Source organism: Cryptotermes secundus, unplaced genomic scaffold (assembly GCF_002891405.2).
Source record: "Cryptotermes secundus unplaced genomic scaffold, Csec_1.0 scaffold343, whole genome shotgun sequence".
NCBI lineage: Eukaryota > Metazoa > Arthropoda > Insecta > Blattodea > Kalotermitidae > Cryptotermes > Cryptotermes secundus.
The window spans coordinates 1,753,008-1,767,169 of NW_019729214.1; positions in this window are offsets into that span (position 1 = coordinate 1,753,008).

Below are 14,162 nucleotides of genomic sequence, written 5' to 3' on the forward strand. Positions count from 1 at the left end.
GGCTTTCACGGCGGTGACTATGAAGAAAGCAGTCTTCTGGGATTTGGCACCGTGTATATGTGGTGTTAACCGACGTTTCGGAGGAACGTATCGCCTCCATATTCAGGGTAGAAGAAAAAATATATGTGTATACATAGCTGTGTATTTTTCCACAGTCTGCTTTTACCGGTTCTCACGGTCTCTTTGCTTGCAGATTTCTTATATATATTTTCTTCTACCCTGAAGATGGAGGCGATATGTTCCTCCGAAACGTCGGTTAACACCACATATACACTGTGCCAAATCCCAGAAGACTGCTTTCTTCAATAATAATATTACTATCTACTCCGTATTGTCCGGTTGAACGTTACAGACGTTTTGGGGATAACTGTTGCATCCATCTTGAGGGTACATTTTTCACGCATCTCTTCTACCCTGAAGATGAAGGCAACAAGTTCTCACGAACATTGGTAACATTCTACCACAGTACATGGTTTCACATCCCAGAAAACAGCAAACTTTATGCTCATAGCCAAAAGTAGCTGGAATCTTTCCTGCAGGAAATATGTTCATTTGGCCTATTCTGTATAGGCAAATGGGAAACGTTTCGAGCGTTCGGTTTAGAACAGTTATTCTTCTTTATCTTGTCCTCTCTTATATTCTTTATTTGTTTCGTTCTCTTTGTCTCAGTCCTCTTTTACGGATTTTAGCTAGCGTGGAGTTGTCTGATTGTTCATCTCAATACCGGTCCTATAGGAAGCTGGCACGCCTGAAGCCGAAGAATGCAATTCGTCGCGTCTGCTAGCTGTGGTACATCAGATCAGTACAGTTTAGCAGTTCAAAGTGGTGAGGGCTATTTCAACAAAATTGTAAAATCCGTTTGCATTGTCATTTATGTCTTTATCTGTTGCCGGTAGCCGAGCGGTCTGAGGCATGTACTGTCTTCGCTCGCTCAGCAACCGGGACCATGGGTTCGAATCTCACACAAGACATGGATGGGTATGCGTTTATTCTGTTTGTCTTGTCCTGCGTTTTGATAGGGGCCTTGCAACGAGCTGATCACCCGTCCAAGGAGTCCTGCCATCTGTAAAAATGATCACGAAAATGAGAAATCAGCCCTGTGCTCCAGAGTGGGGCAAGAGGAGAGAGAGAAAAAACCAAAAATGTATATGTTTATTTTTGCTTGACATATTCCTTCAAGCGTGTACACAAAACCGCACTAAGTCCCAAGGGACGTTTCTGTGTCTAATGCTCTTCTTGAGACTGTTTCCAGAATGAAATGGGGCAGAGGCAACACGTCCTGTGGAAACGAAGGCAGACCTAACACGCAGAAGGGCAGTCGTGAAGTTATGGGTCGTACATGCAGCATTTGAGGTTCACAGCGGTGGTTATGAAGATTTCTATCTTGTGGGATATAACGCTGTGTGGTCCGCTGAAAATCACTGACGTTTCGGGGGAACATGTCGCATCCAACTTCAGACCCGAAAAATAGGCCAAGAAAGAAACCAGCATGAAGCAAGAAGCGACCTTAAGGATGGAGGCGGCATTTTCTCCCGAAACATCAGTTGAGTTTCAACGGACTACACGGTGTTATAACCCATATCATGATTGAGAACGATTAGCCTATAGTAGTTCAGAAGAGCATAGACGCCTGGTTCATTAGGACAGTGGAGGGGAAGCTACCAGTAGTGATGTCAAAGGAGAGGGGGTTTTTGAAACAGTCGAACTTGTCATTCGCTTTCAGTTATATAGTTACGGGGTTGATTCTCGTTTCAAGCTAAGTCCAATGGGTCACCATTTTATACAACACCCGGCGCTTGATGCTTGTATTGGACCAACATATTTTCTCCCGGAAAACAATGGATAGGAAAAAGCACGTCATTTAAGAAGGTGAGTGAGTGTTTATTTAAGCAATGGATTGAATTTTCTTCTTTGCCATGTGTAAATCTATCTCGCAACCGAAAGTATGAAAATATATTAATTGTATTTCAACAGAAATACTTCAAAAGCTAAATATAATTTAACTGTAACATATTTCATAAGATAAGAAGCATAATTTTTTAAACAGAATTACTTAACCATACGGTATACCAATATATATATATATATATATGTATTTGCTTTCTAGGTTCTAACTCCTTTACTGGTGCTGCAACACTGTGCGGGTCTTGGGGTGGGGTCGTTAATGCCATGCCCATTCTAGGTCTAACACTCAGAAATATTACTTCACAAAAACCGGCAAAATAAAACGATTTACATAGATATCAGTGTTCATATAATGATCAATATATAATATCACCAAAAATAAATAAAAGTAAAATCCATTATTATTAATGATATTCGATCATAGTAAAATGTCTTGTAGAGTCTTCGCTAATGGTGACGAAACATAAATTGAGGTTACGGATGAGTTTGCGTCTTGGACACAGCAGTGGAGGCAAATGTTTCGGAGATACGTCTGTTTGTTTGTTTTTTATGCTCTCTGTCGAGTAGTTTGAAATTCACCACGATCGCAGGATCTTCTTTTGCCTCAGCATCCTTTTGTTTGTGTTGAAGACCAAGTTTTAAAGAGTCCTTGTAAAATTTGTGATTAAAACCGTGCACATGTTCTTTTGAGCATGTCATTTTTTTTTTCCATTTACCGAAAGAATAGTTTAATTTACCTTAACTTTTATTTTAATTTTGTCTAATTTCGTACGTACCGCGAAACAGGCGTTTAACTCAGTGTGCGTGTGCAGCAAGGTAGTAAACATGTACTCAGCTGAACAGCGCGTGTTTATTGTTCGTGAACACTGGTGAACGGGTTCATTTAAATAATGTCAAAGGGCATTTCGGAATAAGTATGGCGAAGGAAGTGTACCGACAAAATCCTGTATTCACAAATTGGTGGAAAAATTAGAGACAACCGGAAGTGTTTCGACTCGACACGCAGGACACCGGAAGATGTGTGATCGCACGGTGTAAGATGTAAGTTCATGTCGATTTTCATAAGGAACTACACAAAAAATTATTTAGGAATATTTGGGTTCCCTAGCGAGAGAATCACTCTGTATAGCGTCCAGTGGTATGAAAACCGATGATTGATGAATACGGAAGGACATTCAGTGGTGGACATGGCCTAGTTCAAGATATTACCCCGGAATTTTCCTGTAGTGACAGAGGAAACCCACAAAAATCCTCAATATTAGTACATGTCCCGGCAGAGAATGAAACTGGGCACTTCCGAATGCGACTCCGAAGTGTGAACGCCGAACTGAATTTTTCGGTCACATCATAAGACAACTGCAAGTTGTTATGTGAATTTTTTCATCGTTACTAGAGTCCCAAATCCCCTCCACTGTTGCCTTAGCTAAGAAGGGGGGGGGGAGTCACAGCGCATCAGTCCCTGGGAGGGAAGGTCGCCGTGTCCTTGTTGCCGATTTCTGGTACACACGTGTTGCTTCGCCACTCCCACACGTTGCGCAACGGGGGGAAAGTTATACACGTGTTGTTGTAAGGTTTGGATGATGCTCACCTTCAGTTGATGGAAAGTGTAAGAAACATGTTCTGTGCCAACAAGACTCTCTGGATGCATCACACTCAGTTGCGTCTTCTTTTTCTTACGGTTTGTTTTCGCTTTTACACATTTGACGTGTGAAAACGTCTTACAACCCTGTGGTCCTCCATGGTCTGTTACAGGCATAGCTTTATTTCTTTTTACGACGCCTGAGACTGGTCTGTTGTCACAACGGCAAAGATTTAGATCACGGTCTTATGCGTTATGACACCGTGTAATCCGGTTGGTGTTTACCAACGTTCTGGAGGACGTACTGCTTCAGTTCAGGAGCCGGGATAGCGTAGTCGGTAAAGCGACTGGCTACGGGCTGGACGACCGATGGGTTGAAGTTCGAGTCCCGGTAGGGTCAAGAATTTTCTCCAAGCCGTCCAAACCGGCTATGGGGTGCACCCAATCTCCTCTCCAATGGGTACGGGGAGCTCTTTCCCTGGGGGTAAAGCGGCCGGGGCGTGAAGCTGACAACTCACCTCCAGCTAGTGCTGGAAAATATAAATCTATACATCCACACCCCCATACGCTGTCGTGGCGTAGTGATTAATTCGTTAAGCACAGGGACAACTTTATCTTACCTTTTACTGCTTCCATTCGGTACCTCAGTGAAAACGGAGGCAGTGCGTTCCACGAAACGTTCGTAATTATCTACCAGACTACACCTTATCTGAACCTAAAAGGCCACAATCTGAACAGATTAAGAGGATTTCCAAACAGAATATGAAGGTGAAAATTGCGGGAGGGTAGAAACACCTGCTTAATGTCAAGGTTCATAAATTGAACGCTTCGTAAAGTAAACTATTAATAGGACAATCAAGCCAAGGATGATGGGCTGTTAACGCAAGTAGGTAAATGTAAAAAGGTTAAGTTGTCCCTGTACTTAATTAAGTAAGCACTATGTCATGAAGACAAGACGAGTGGAGGTATAGCTCTGCTTTTCTTGACCTCAGTATTAGACAGAGGTGAATGTTTTAGCTACACGACGCGGCCGCTTAACCTCGGGGAAAGAGACCTGGTACCCATACGCGGTCTAGACGATGTGTAGAGAAAAAATTCTTACTCCTACTGGGCTATTAGCCCGTCGCTATGCCGACTGAGCTAAAAAATACGTACAAAATTTTAATCGATTATCCTGAAGACAGGAGACTATTTGGGAACGGATGGGAGAATGATATTAAATTGAATCTTCAAGAAATAAGCTGTGAGAATGTGGAATGGCTTCATCTGGTTCTCCTGCTCTTGTTGCCTCACAGTTGATGTGAATTTCATTCATGAAATGTGAATAGCGAAGGAGTGGTCTGAGCTGAGTTCTGTAACATTGCCATCATTGTCTTTTGAAGGCATTTACGCTTCAACCCCTTTCCCCCCCTGTGCCACGGTTTATTTTGTTAAAAATATCTTGACGCGCTGATCACGTCAAAAGCGGACACGTCCATAATTGCGCTAGTGAGTGCCTGGAGTCCAACAATGTTCATAATATAACATCTTAATTTGTTCTTAATCATCGTAACAGTGATGATGATGATGGTTCAATTCTTTATTATTTATGTGCCGAGTCAACAGCTGCAAGTCCAATTACAGACAGAGCGCAGTGTAGATACAAGTATTTACGTTATGGACAAACACAACATAAAGTCAAAGACAAATTACAGGCAAGTACAGGAGGAAGAACACATTAATGCAGAAAAGTAAACAAACAAACGAAGATGAGAAGTAACAAGAATTACATAACACAGAACATTAGTCGAAGTCAAAGTCACTTTGCGACTGACGGCCAGTCAGTCAGTAAGTCTTGGTGTCGAGCACCCTTCTGGGGCTAATGACCAGATATTTATTACTCCTCGACAGTTACGGTCTTGTTATTTTGTGGGCGCCCTGTCTGACGAGAGGACGGGTCTGTCTTTTATATATGCCGCTGGTCCTTGCCAGCGCAGTCTTTCTCGGGTCCGAGTCCCTTGGTACTCGAGACCATATTTTACTGTCTCTACAGAATATTAGGATTATGGATAAATATTATAAACAAATTTAGGTTGATGAGTATAAATGTGATTGACAGAAACGGCTCCAGTTCTAAATAAGTCGAGATCTTTACCCACAGCGTTGGCAGCATAGGCGCACCGAGCTGAAGGTCAGTGTTTATTAGAGGGACAAACACCAAACAATAACAACAACAATTTAAATATGGTTGATGCTAAAAATATGTATGTGTCTTACCTATCACGTCATCAAGACGTATGGGAGAGTGAGGGCAAACCTCCGTGCAGTCATAACCTCGATATTGTGGGAGTGAGTATTTTATTTGGAGCTCCGGTTGCTATGGAACACCAGGTACCTACTGGAAAGGGAAGAGAGGAATCGGTTCCTCTGCCGGAAATAGCAGCCAGTTTCCTGACTTATCGCGTTTATTGTTGACTTGAGGCGCTTCTCAGATGTTCTGTTTCAAATGTTGGTAGTGAGCCCAAAGGATATGTCAGATGATAGAAGTTCTTGGTAGCTGTGTCGCTGGCTGCAGCTCTGGGTTAAAATATGGGAGGAAACCGTGAGAGATATGTGACTGTCACTGAACATCCGCTGGAGATCACCGACGGACGCAACAGAAGAAACTGTCACGTCAACATATAGCTTCCTTTCCTGCTAAGCGAAACCACATTGAGGAAGTTTTCCCATTCTAAACTCTGTCTTATACATTTTTCAAGGTCATGTGACTTTACATTATTGTCAACAGACGTTGTATATATTCAGTAGCTGCGATTTATGTCCTTTTTGGCACAAAGATTTATTTCTCATAAAGGTAAACTTGTCCCTGTGCTTAACTAATTAAACACCACACAATGAGGACGTATGGGGTAGTGGATGTATAGATCCAGGTTTTCTTGACTTCGGCGCTAGTTGGAGGTGAGTGGTCATATTCGCGCCCCGACCGCTTTACTCCTGGGGTAAGGGCCCTCGGTACCCATTGGATAGGAGGCTGAGTGGGCCCCAGAGCCAGTCTAGACTACATGGAGAAGAGAAAATTCTTGACCCTATCGGGACACTTTTTACTCCTACTCCTCGGTCGTCCCTGTCGCTATACCGACTGCGCTAAAGTTACTTCTCATGGGGAAAGAAAATGAAGACAGGAAGTTCAAGGAAGAACTAATCAACTATTTTCCTTAGACACTATACGGACCGCATATAAAGCAAAGGAATATGGGGGGGAGGCAGCAAAGTGATCACATAAGCCTAAAAAATTAGGATGGTATTCTCAGATAGATGCATGGACACGGACGGATACACAGACCGCAAGGTAATCCGCTAAGCTTCTATTTATATTCCAAATAAGGAAAGTAAACTGAGAAATAAAATAACGAACAAGTCAAGAATGCAAGTAAACAGAAATAAATTAATGAGCCCCGTATATCTGAACCATTCAATAGCTCTAGTCTTACGCAGTACTGTACTTCTCTTCTTGATTGTAAGAAATTTGGTTTCATTTATTGTTAAAAGTATACACCAGACACTTGATATAAAGTGGGTGTGTGTGTCCGCATTATTAGACAAATTGAAATTATCTAATCTCAGCGGGATTTCCAACCATCTGTGGCCGAGCAAATAACAGGGATGATTAAAATTTGCTGTTTGGACAAGATAATCCCAAGGTTAGAGAAACCAGAAATATGCAGTCTGTTCATAGCGGATTATGCAGGTACTTTATACCTGAACACTACAATAAAGAAGGCTACAATATAGTCTTACACTGTAAGGAATATATTTATATTTCATAAATATTTGTAAGACATGAAACGTATGTAGTCGTATCGTGAGGGAGGGGAGCGAATTATGAAATCNATGGATCTTTACAATTGACCTAATCCTTCCAGCCGCACTATAGCCCTGGGTTCGACTCACCTCTGACAGAAATGAGTATCAAGAATCTTCATGGGGGCTAAAAGGCGACCGGCGTGTAAGGCTGGCAACCTCACCGCCATCTGTGAGCCGATTGTCTAGAGGATGTGGGCGCCTCGACGTCTCACAAACCTATGGGCCTTCACGGCTTTAGCTCTTTTTATTTCGAATAACAAGAGGGAAGTGGGGAAGTGATAGGGGGGCAAGAGGGTGCCTTGACGAGGATCCGGACTGGTAGTGTTAAAATGGTCTCAGAGTGTGGTCTAGATTCGTCTGTCTAAGGATAGGGTCCAGTTGTAGACTTTTGTGAACACGATACGGAACACTCATTGAAAGTAGGGAGCTTGCTGATCCCGCTGAGTGACCGTTTCTCAAAGAGGTGTTATTTAATGAAGGAAGGAGTCCACGTGACGTAGCTTGTAGTGTTGGCAGGAAAAATGACCTGAACTTTAAAGAACCTGGGGACACGCAGTAGCGTGGTTGGTTGAAGCATTATGCTACAAGCCGGAAGGTCGCGGATTCTGTTCCAGAAGACGTCATTGGATTTTTCATTTGACCTAATCCTCACAGCCGCACTATGGCCCTGGGGTCGACTCAGCATCTAACGCAAATGAGTATCAGAAATCTTTCTGGGGATAAAGGGCGGCCGGCGCGTAAGTCTGACAAAATCTCCGTCATCTGTGAGCCGACTGTCTAGAGAAAATGTGGGAGCTTCGACGTCTCACAACCCTATGGGCCTCCATGACCTGTTATCTTTTTGATGTAAAGAACCTATAACATTGAAGAAAGTCGTCTTCTGGGATCTGGCGCCGTGTATTCTTTGTTTCAGCCGACGTTTCGGAGGAACGTCGGCTGAAACAAAGAATACACGGCGCCAGATCCCAGAAGACGACTTTCTTCATAGTAATCGCCGTGAAAACCTCAAAACTTACAAACCTATAACATTCTTTGTTCTTATGTTTTCGTGACCTGTGTGTGATGTGTTAGTTTGGCTTTTGGGGGTTTAGCCGTGATGTATGTTGAAGGTGTGCCACCTTTAAGGAGAAGCAAAACGTTGGCAGCAACGCAGAAACAACGTTTCTAGAATATGCTACATGACATGGCTAAGCCCTGAGAACTGAAGTTACAGAACGTACAACCTTATTATGAGTGCAAGTGTTGTAAAGTTTCGATAGACATTTGAATCAGCATCATCAGGAAAAATTAAGATGGCGGTTGCAAGGTGCACCGAATCATTGGAACATCTTCAGTAGTATAGGACACGGCTAAAAATACAAGTAGTAATGCTGTTACAAATTTTCGGCCTACATTAGAGTCACCATCTTCGGGGGGAAATAAAGCATCTTCATAAAATACGAATAAATACGCATTGACACTAAGTCTGTTGGGATCAAACGGATTGGGATAGCGGTAAACTTGTATTCGGGAAGTTCAAGTTTCCAGTCTCGCGTGGGACATTGTCTATCCTGGCTTGAGGGCTTTTATTCTTTGTCCTCAGTCCATCCAGTATAATTCTGGGATATTATGTTGAATAGGCCACGACAACTTCCTTCCAACTCATTCTTGTATCGACGCCAAATATTCTGGCTACAGAACGTTTCTTTAATCTTTTTAAGAGAGAAATTCTTCTAATTAATATGTACAGATTCAGTCCGTACCTCACAGGAATCACATTACATCTCCGCTACAAAGGCCAACCGGTTGCTGCAGCATAGAAAAACATTCGCTGTGAGCACACACAAATGTACTCTGCGGGCAGAATGCAGAGTTTTCATATGTTAAAGAAGGTGGTACATATAGTAACCACTAGGCTTAAAAGAATAGGATAAAAGTATTTTCTGGAGGACTAGGAGTGTCTCTAGAGCGATTTTATATGTTAAATATTCCTTCGTGCATCCGCCTGGGGAGAAATATACGCATCCGTGATCTAGTGGTACCGGAAGTAATAGCTCCAGATGCACTCCCTGTTGTTCTGTGCACGAGGGTGAAGGCAGTTCGCTAACCCCAGTGACTGATAGAGAGGCATGTGCTTCGTTCCTGTTGCTAATGTATCAGAACGTGTAAGGCAGTACGCGGATACGGATCTCTAACACATGTATGTCGGCCATTTGCTTCTTCCCAGTGAAGTATAACACACTCGAGCCGGAAACGAAGAAAAAGGCAAACAGTGCTGGGACCCATGTTGCTGGGTGAGCACAACTTGCAGAACTCCCACAGCTTTGTGGCTGTTACATATTGGTGGCTCAAGTTTCGTCTGCGCCATGGGCGCCATAGCTCAAGCGGTTAGTCGCCCGGGTTCGGTCCCGGCTCTGGTCAAGTGGGATTTGTGGTGGACAAAGTGGCGCTGGGGCAGGTTTTCTCCGAGTACTTCGGTTTCCCCTGCCAATCTTCATTCCACCAATTGCTCCACAATCATCCTCACCTATCATCTGGGGCTGGTACAATAGGCCAGAAGTGGCCGCAGTACAAGGGACTTAGTCACACCCCACTAGCATGACGATTTAGTGTTCAGCGTTATTAAGTGGCCCAGGATATGATCCAAATTTCGCCGCTAATTTAAAGATAAATAGTAAATGAAATTCAGCTCCCTTGTGTTTGTGCTTAACTAACCACTACGCCGTGAAGGCGTATGGGGGAGTGGACGTATAGATGCACATAAGCTTGACCTTGACACTAGTTGGAGGTAAGGGGTCAGCTTCACGCCCAGGCCAATTTACCCGTCCCATAAGAGGATGTTTGAACCCCAGAAACGGCCTGGACGACGTGGCGAGGAGAAAAATCTTGTCCCTACGGAAACTCGAACCCCGACCCCTGAGTCGTCCAGCCAGTCGCTATACCGACTGCTCTATCCGGGCTCTCAAACATCATGTGTATCGAATATATCTGCATATAAAATTAATATATATTTTACTTTTTAATGTACAATTTATGGCTACGCGCTTTAATGCCGGGGTTCGATTCTCTTCAGGGGAAAATTGAACTTAGAGAATGGGGAGCCTCCATTTAACCAACGGAACCAGCTCGAGTATTGTGAAGATAAAAATTCTGCTTCCGCCGGGAAACGAACCGCAGTCGTTTAGCGCGTAGCTAGTTATTTTGCTGATTATCCCTTAATAACAGCGACAGTGGCGACAGCATCGGTAGCACCGGGAATCTTTCTTTTGTTTTGTATTGCGGAAGTGTCCGATTGGAATGTGGGTCGGGCCATCTGGTATCCTGACTGAAGTTCTTCGAGGTGTCTTCGTTCTTCCAGGCTACGAGCCTTCATCTCCTTTAAAATTCGTTATTCACCAATCGTCTTAATGTTTGACGTCGTACAGTTGTGTAAGATAAAGCATAAGAACAAATGAACAAACAAAGCAACAATAATACAAACAACAGAAATAACAATATTATTGCTTACAACGGTGATTCGTAGGCAAGAAATAATTATTTATTATATAAGGGGAAAAATGGTTTACAGTTCTGAGACATGAATTATCAAATTCGTAAAATATGTTGATTTCGAGTGGAGCTTCGTGGAAGTATGAAGGATTCCTCATGTTTTCTCGAAACAGTTTATTTTACTATAGGGATCTCTGTTTTCTAGTGTTGTACTACGCAGGCTGGTCAACAAAACAATATGACATTGCTTCAATGTCAATTGTAACCACTTCCGACTTCCGGTCACGCGGATCTAGAAATCATAATGCATGTCGGGGTAATCTTGAACGTACCCTCGGGCCGGAACAAGATGGCAGCCCACAGCGTATCACAGATGGATGAAACACTGGCTAGCCCAGAACTACTGATGGGTGGTGAGCTTGGGAGGGCGGTTGGAAACTTCGCTATAGAAGTGCTTGCCAGTCAATGTTTAAACTCCGTACCAGCCCAAATAAAAGGCTAGTTTGTATACTGCTGCTTGGAAAGAACGGTCACATTATTTTCGGATCTCTAAGAATAAACACTAAGAAAATGCTTGTGAATTTTAATTGATAAATTTAACGACATCTGTGAAGACGCCTGTAATTAAATTTCTTATTTGTTAAAAGTAGGGTCACGCGATAGTGTAGTTGGTTGAGGCACTATGCTACAAGCCGGAAGGTCGCGGGTTCAAGTCCCGATGAGGTCATTGGATTTTTTCAATTTACCTAATCGTTACAGCCGCACTATGGCCCTGGGGTCGATTCAGCCTCTGATAGAAATTAGTACCAGGAATTAATTAAATAATTTTCCTGGGGAGTAAAGCGCGGCCGGCATGTAAGGCTGACAACCTTACCGCCTTCTGTGAGCCGATTGTCTAGATAATGTGGGACCCTCAACGTCTCACAACTCTATAGGCCTTCACCGCCTGGTACAGGGATAGCTTTACTTTACTTTTTATTTCTTAAAAGTATAATGGCTACTTCTTTTGGCTTACAATCCTCAGAAAATAATGGCATATTATATTCTGTCAAAAAACAACTTGTTCTTTTCCCTTAGTTGGAGTCACGCGGTAGCGTAGTATGTTGAGGCACTACGCCACAAGCCGGAAGGTCGCGTGTTCGATTCCCGATGAGGTTATTGTAATTTTGAATTGACCTAATCCTTCCAGCCGCCGGTCACGGTAGCCGAGCGGTCTAAGGCATGCACTGTCTTCGCTCGCTCGGAAGCCGGGATCGTAGGTTCGAATCCCACTCAGGGCATGGATGTTTGTGTGCTTTTTTCTGTGTTTGTCTACAGGTAGAGGCCTTGCGACGAGCTGATCACTCGCCCAAGGAGTCCTACCGTATGTGTAAGATCTAGAAAAACCGAAGTGAACGGAGTTCATGGAGGTAGGCCTAGGCCCACTGGGGCTGTAGTGCCAAGGAAAAAAAAAATCCTTCCAGCCGCAATATGGCCCTGGGGTCGACTCAGTCTCTAACAGAAATGAGTGCTAGGAATCTTCCTGGGGGGTAAAGGACGGCCGGCACGTAAGGCTGACAACCTCATCGCCATCCGTGAGCCGATTGTCTAGAAAATGTGGGAGCCTCGACGTCTCACAAACCTATGGGCCTTCACGGCCTGTTACAGGGAGAGCTTTATCTTTACCTTTTATCCTGTGGAATGTTACGTCGCTTAGTCTGTAAAGTTTACTGAAGTTTCGGAGAAAAGCTGGTAAACTGTCAGACTACATATCACTTCATTCCATATGGCAATATTTCTCACGTCACTGCCATGAGAAGCTCAAACCAATACGACCTAAAGGGATATAATTTGTAGCTTATGGGTTTTCGTAAGGGCTACATAATGGGAAATGAGCCGGGACAGCTCAGTCGGTACAGCGACTGACAGGATGGCCGGATTTCGATCACCGGCAGGAGCAAATGACTTTTTTCCTTCTCCGCAGCTTCCAGACCGGCTCTGAGACCAAACCAGCTTCCTATCCAGTAGGTAGATGGGGGACCGTTTCCCCTGGGGTGAAGGGAGCTTGGCGTGAAACTGACTATCGCCATCTCGTGCTGAGGGCAAGAATTATGGAGCTATACGTCCACTCCCCCACGCATCTTCATGGGTAATTACTTGATTAATGGAGGAAAGGAATAACTTTATTTTATATTTCATACTTCGCTTTCTGTTTCAATCAAGTCGTCTAGATTCGTCAGGGTGAATATTAATTAATTCGTTTAGTGGGGGGTAGAGTCCAACTGGGTTCACTCCGCACGGCGGCCACTGATTGGCCTATTGTAGCCTGCCCCGGGTGATTATGATGATGGAGAATTTGGTGGAATGAAGATTGGCAGGGGAAACCGCAGTACTCGGAGAAAACCCGCCCCAGCGCCACTTTGTCCACCACAAATCCCACTTGACCAGACCCGGGATCGAACCCGGGCCGCCGCGGTGGGAAGCCAGCGACTAACCGCTTGAGATATGGCGCGGCCTGGGCGAATATTAGTTTTTAAGGAAAACAGAAGCAAACAAGTTGGCTGAAGTGATAAGACTTTTGGCTTGTACTCGGAAGTACCTGGTTCGATTCTGTGCCAGGTTACTAACTATAATGACTAGGGTATCTCGTGGCTGTCCTCACTCGCTTCAGAACAATGCGGGATATTTCCTTAGATGAGGCCAAGTTAAAAGGCCAAGTTGTCCTTTAATTAATTAAGCGTCACGCCATGAAAACATATTGGGGAGTGGAGGTATAGCTCCACAATTCTTCAGCTCGGTGCCCATTGGAGATGAAGCTGGATGGGCCGCAGAGCCGGTCTGGACATTACGGAGAAGAAAACCCCTTGTTCTGCTGGGAATCTAACTTCGACTTTCCACCCTTTAGACTGTCGCTTTACCGACTGAGCTATCCCGGGCATTGATAGACCAAGACCATTTCCCTCCCTCCTCTTCAGTTCTTTATTCACTAACCATTCTACCATAAATCGAGTTAATTACAGCGGAATCCATTTCTTGAAGCTCAATGCAACTTGAAATAAGCTTCATGTCCCTTACTGGAATGGTTTCGAATACTCAAGCCAGAACACATGTGTTGCCGTTCCCAGTACACGGTATGCCATGGTGGTTGCGTATACATCACGATATGTTAAACATTATTTTCTCACTTATGGAGCTGAGAGCTTCTGGAGGAGATGCCAATTCTGCAGCTACTCAAGAATTTCCCAGCATTTTATGGAACCCGAAGGTTCACTACCGTGTTCCCAAGATCCCTCCACTGGTCCCTATCCTGAGCCAGATCAATCCAATACATACCATCCCATCATATCTCTCTAAGATCCATTTTAATATTTTCCACCCACCTACGCCA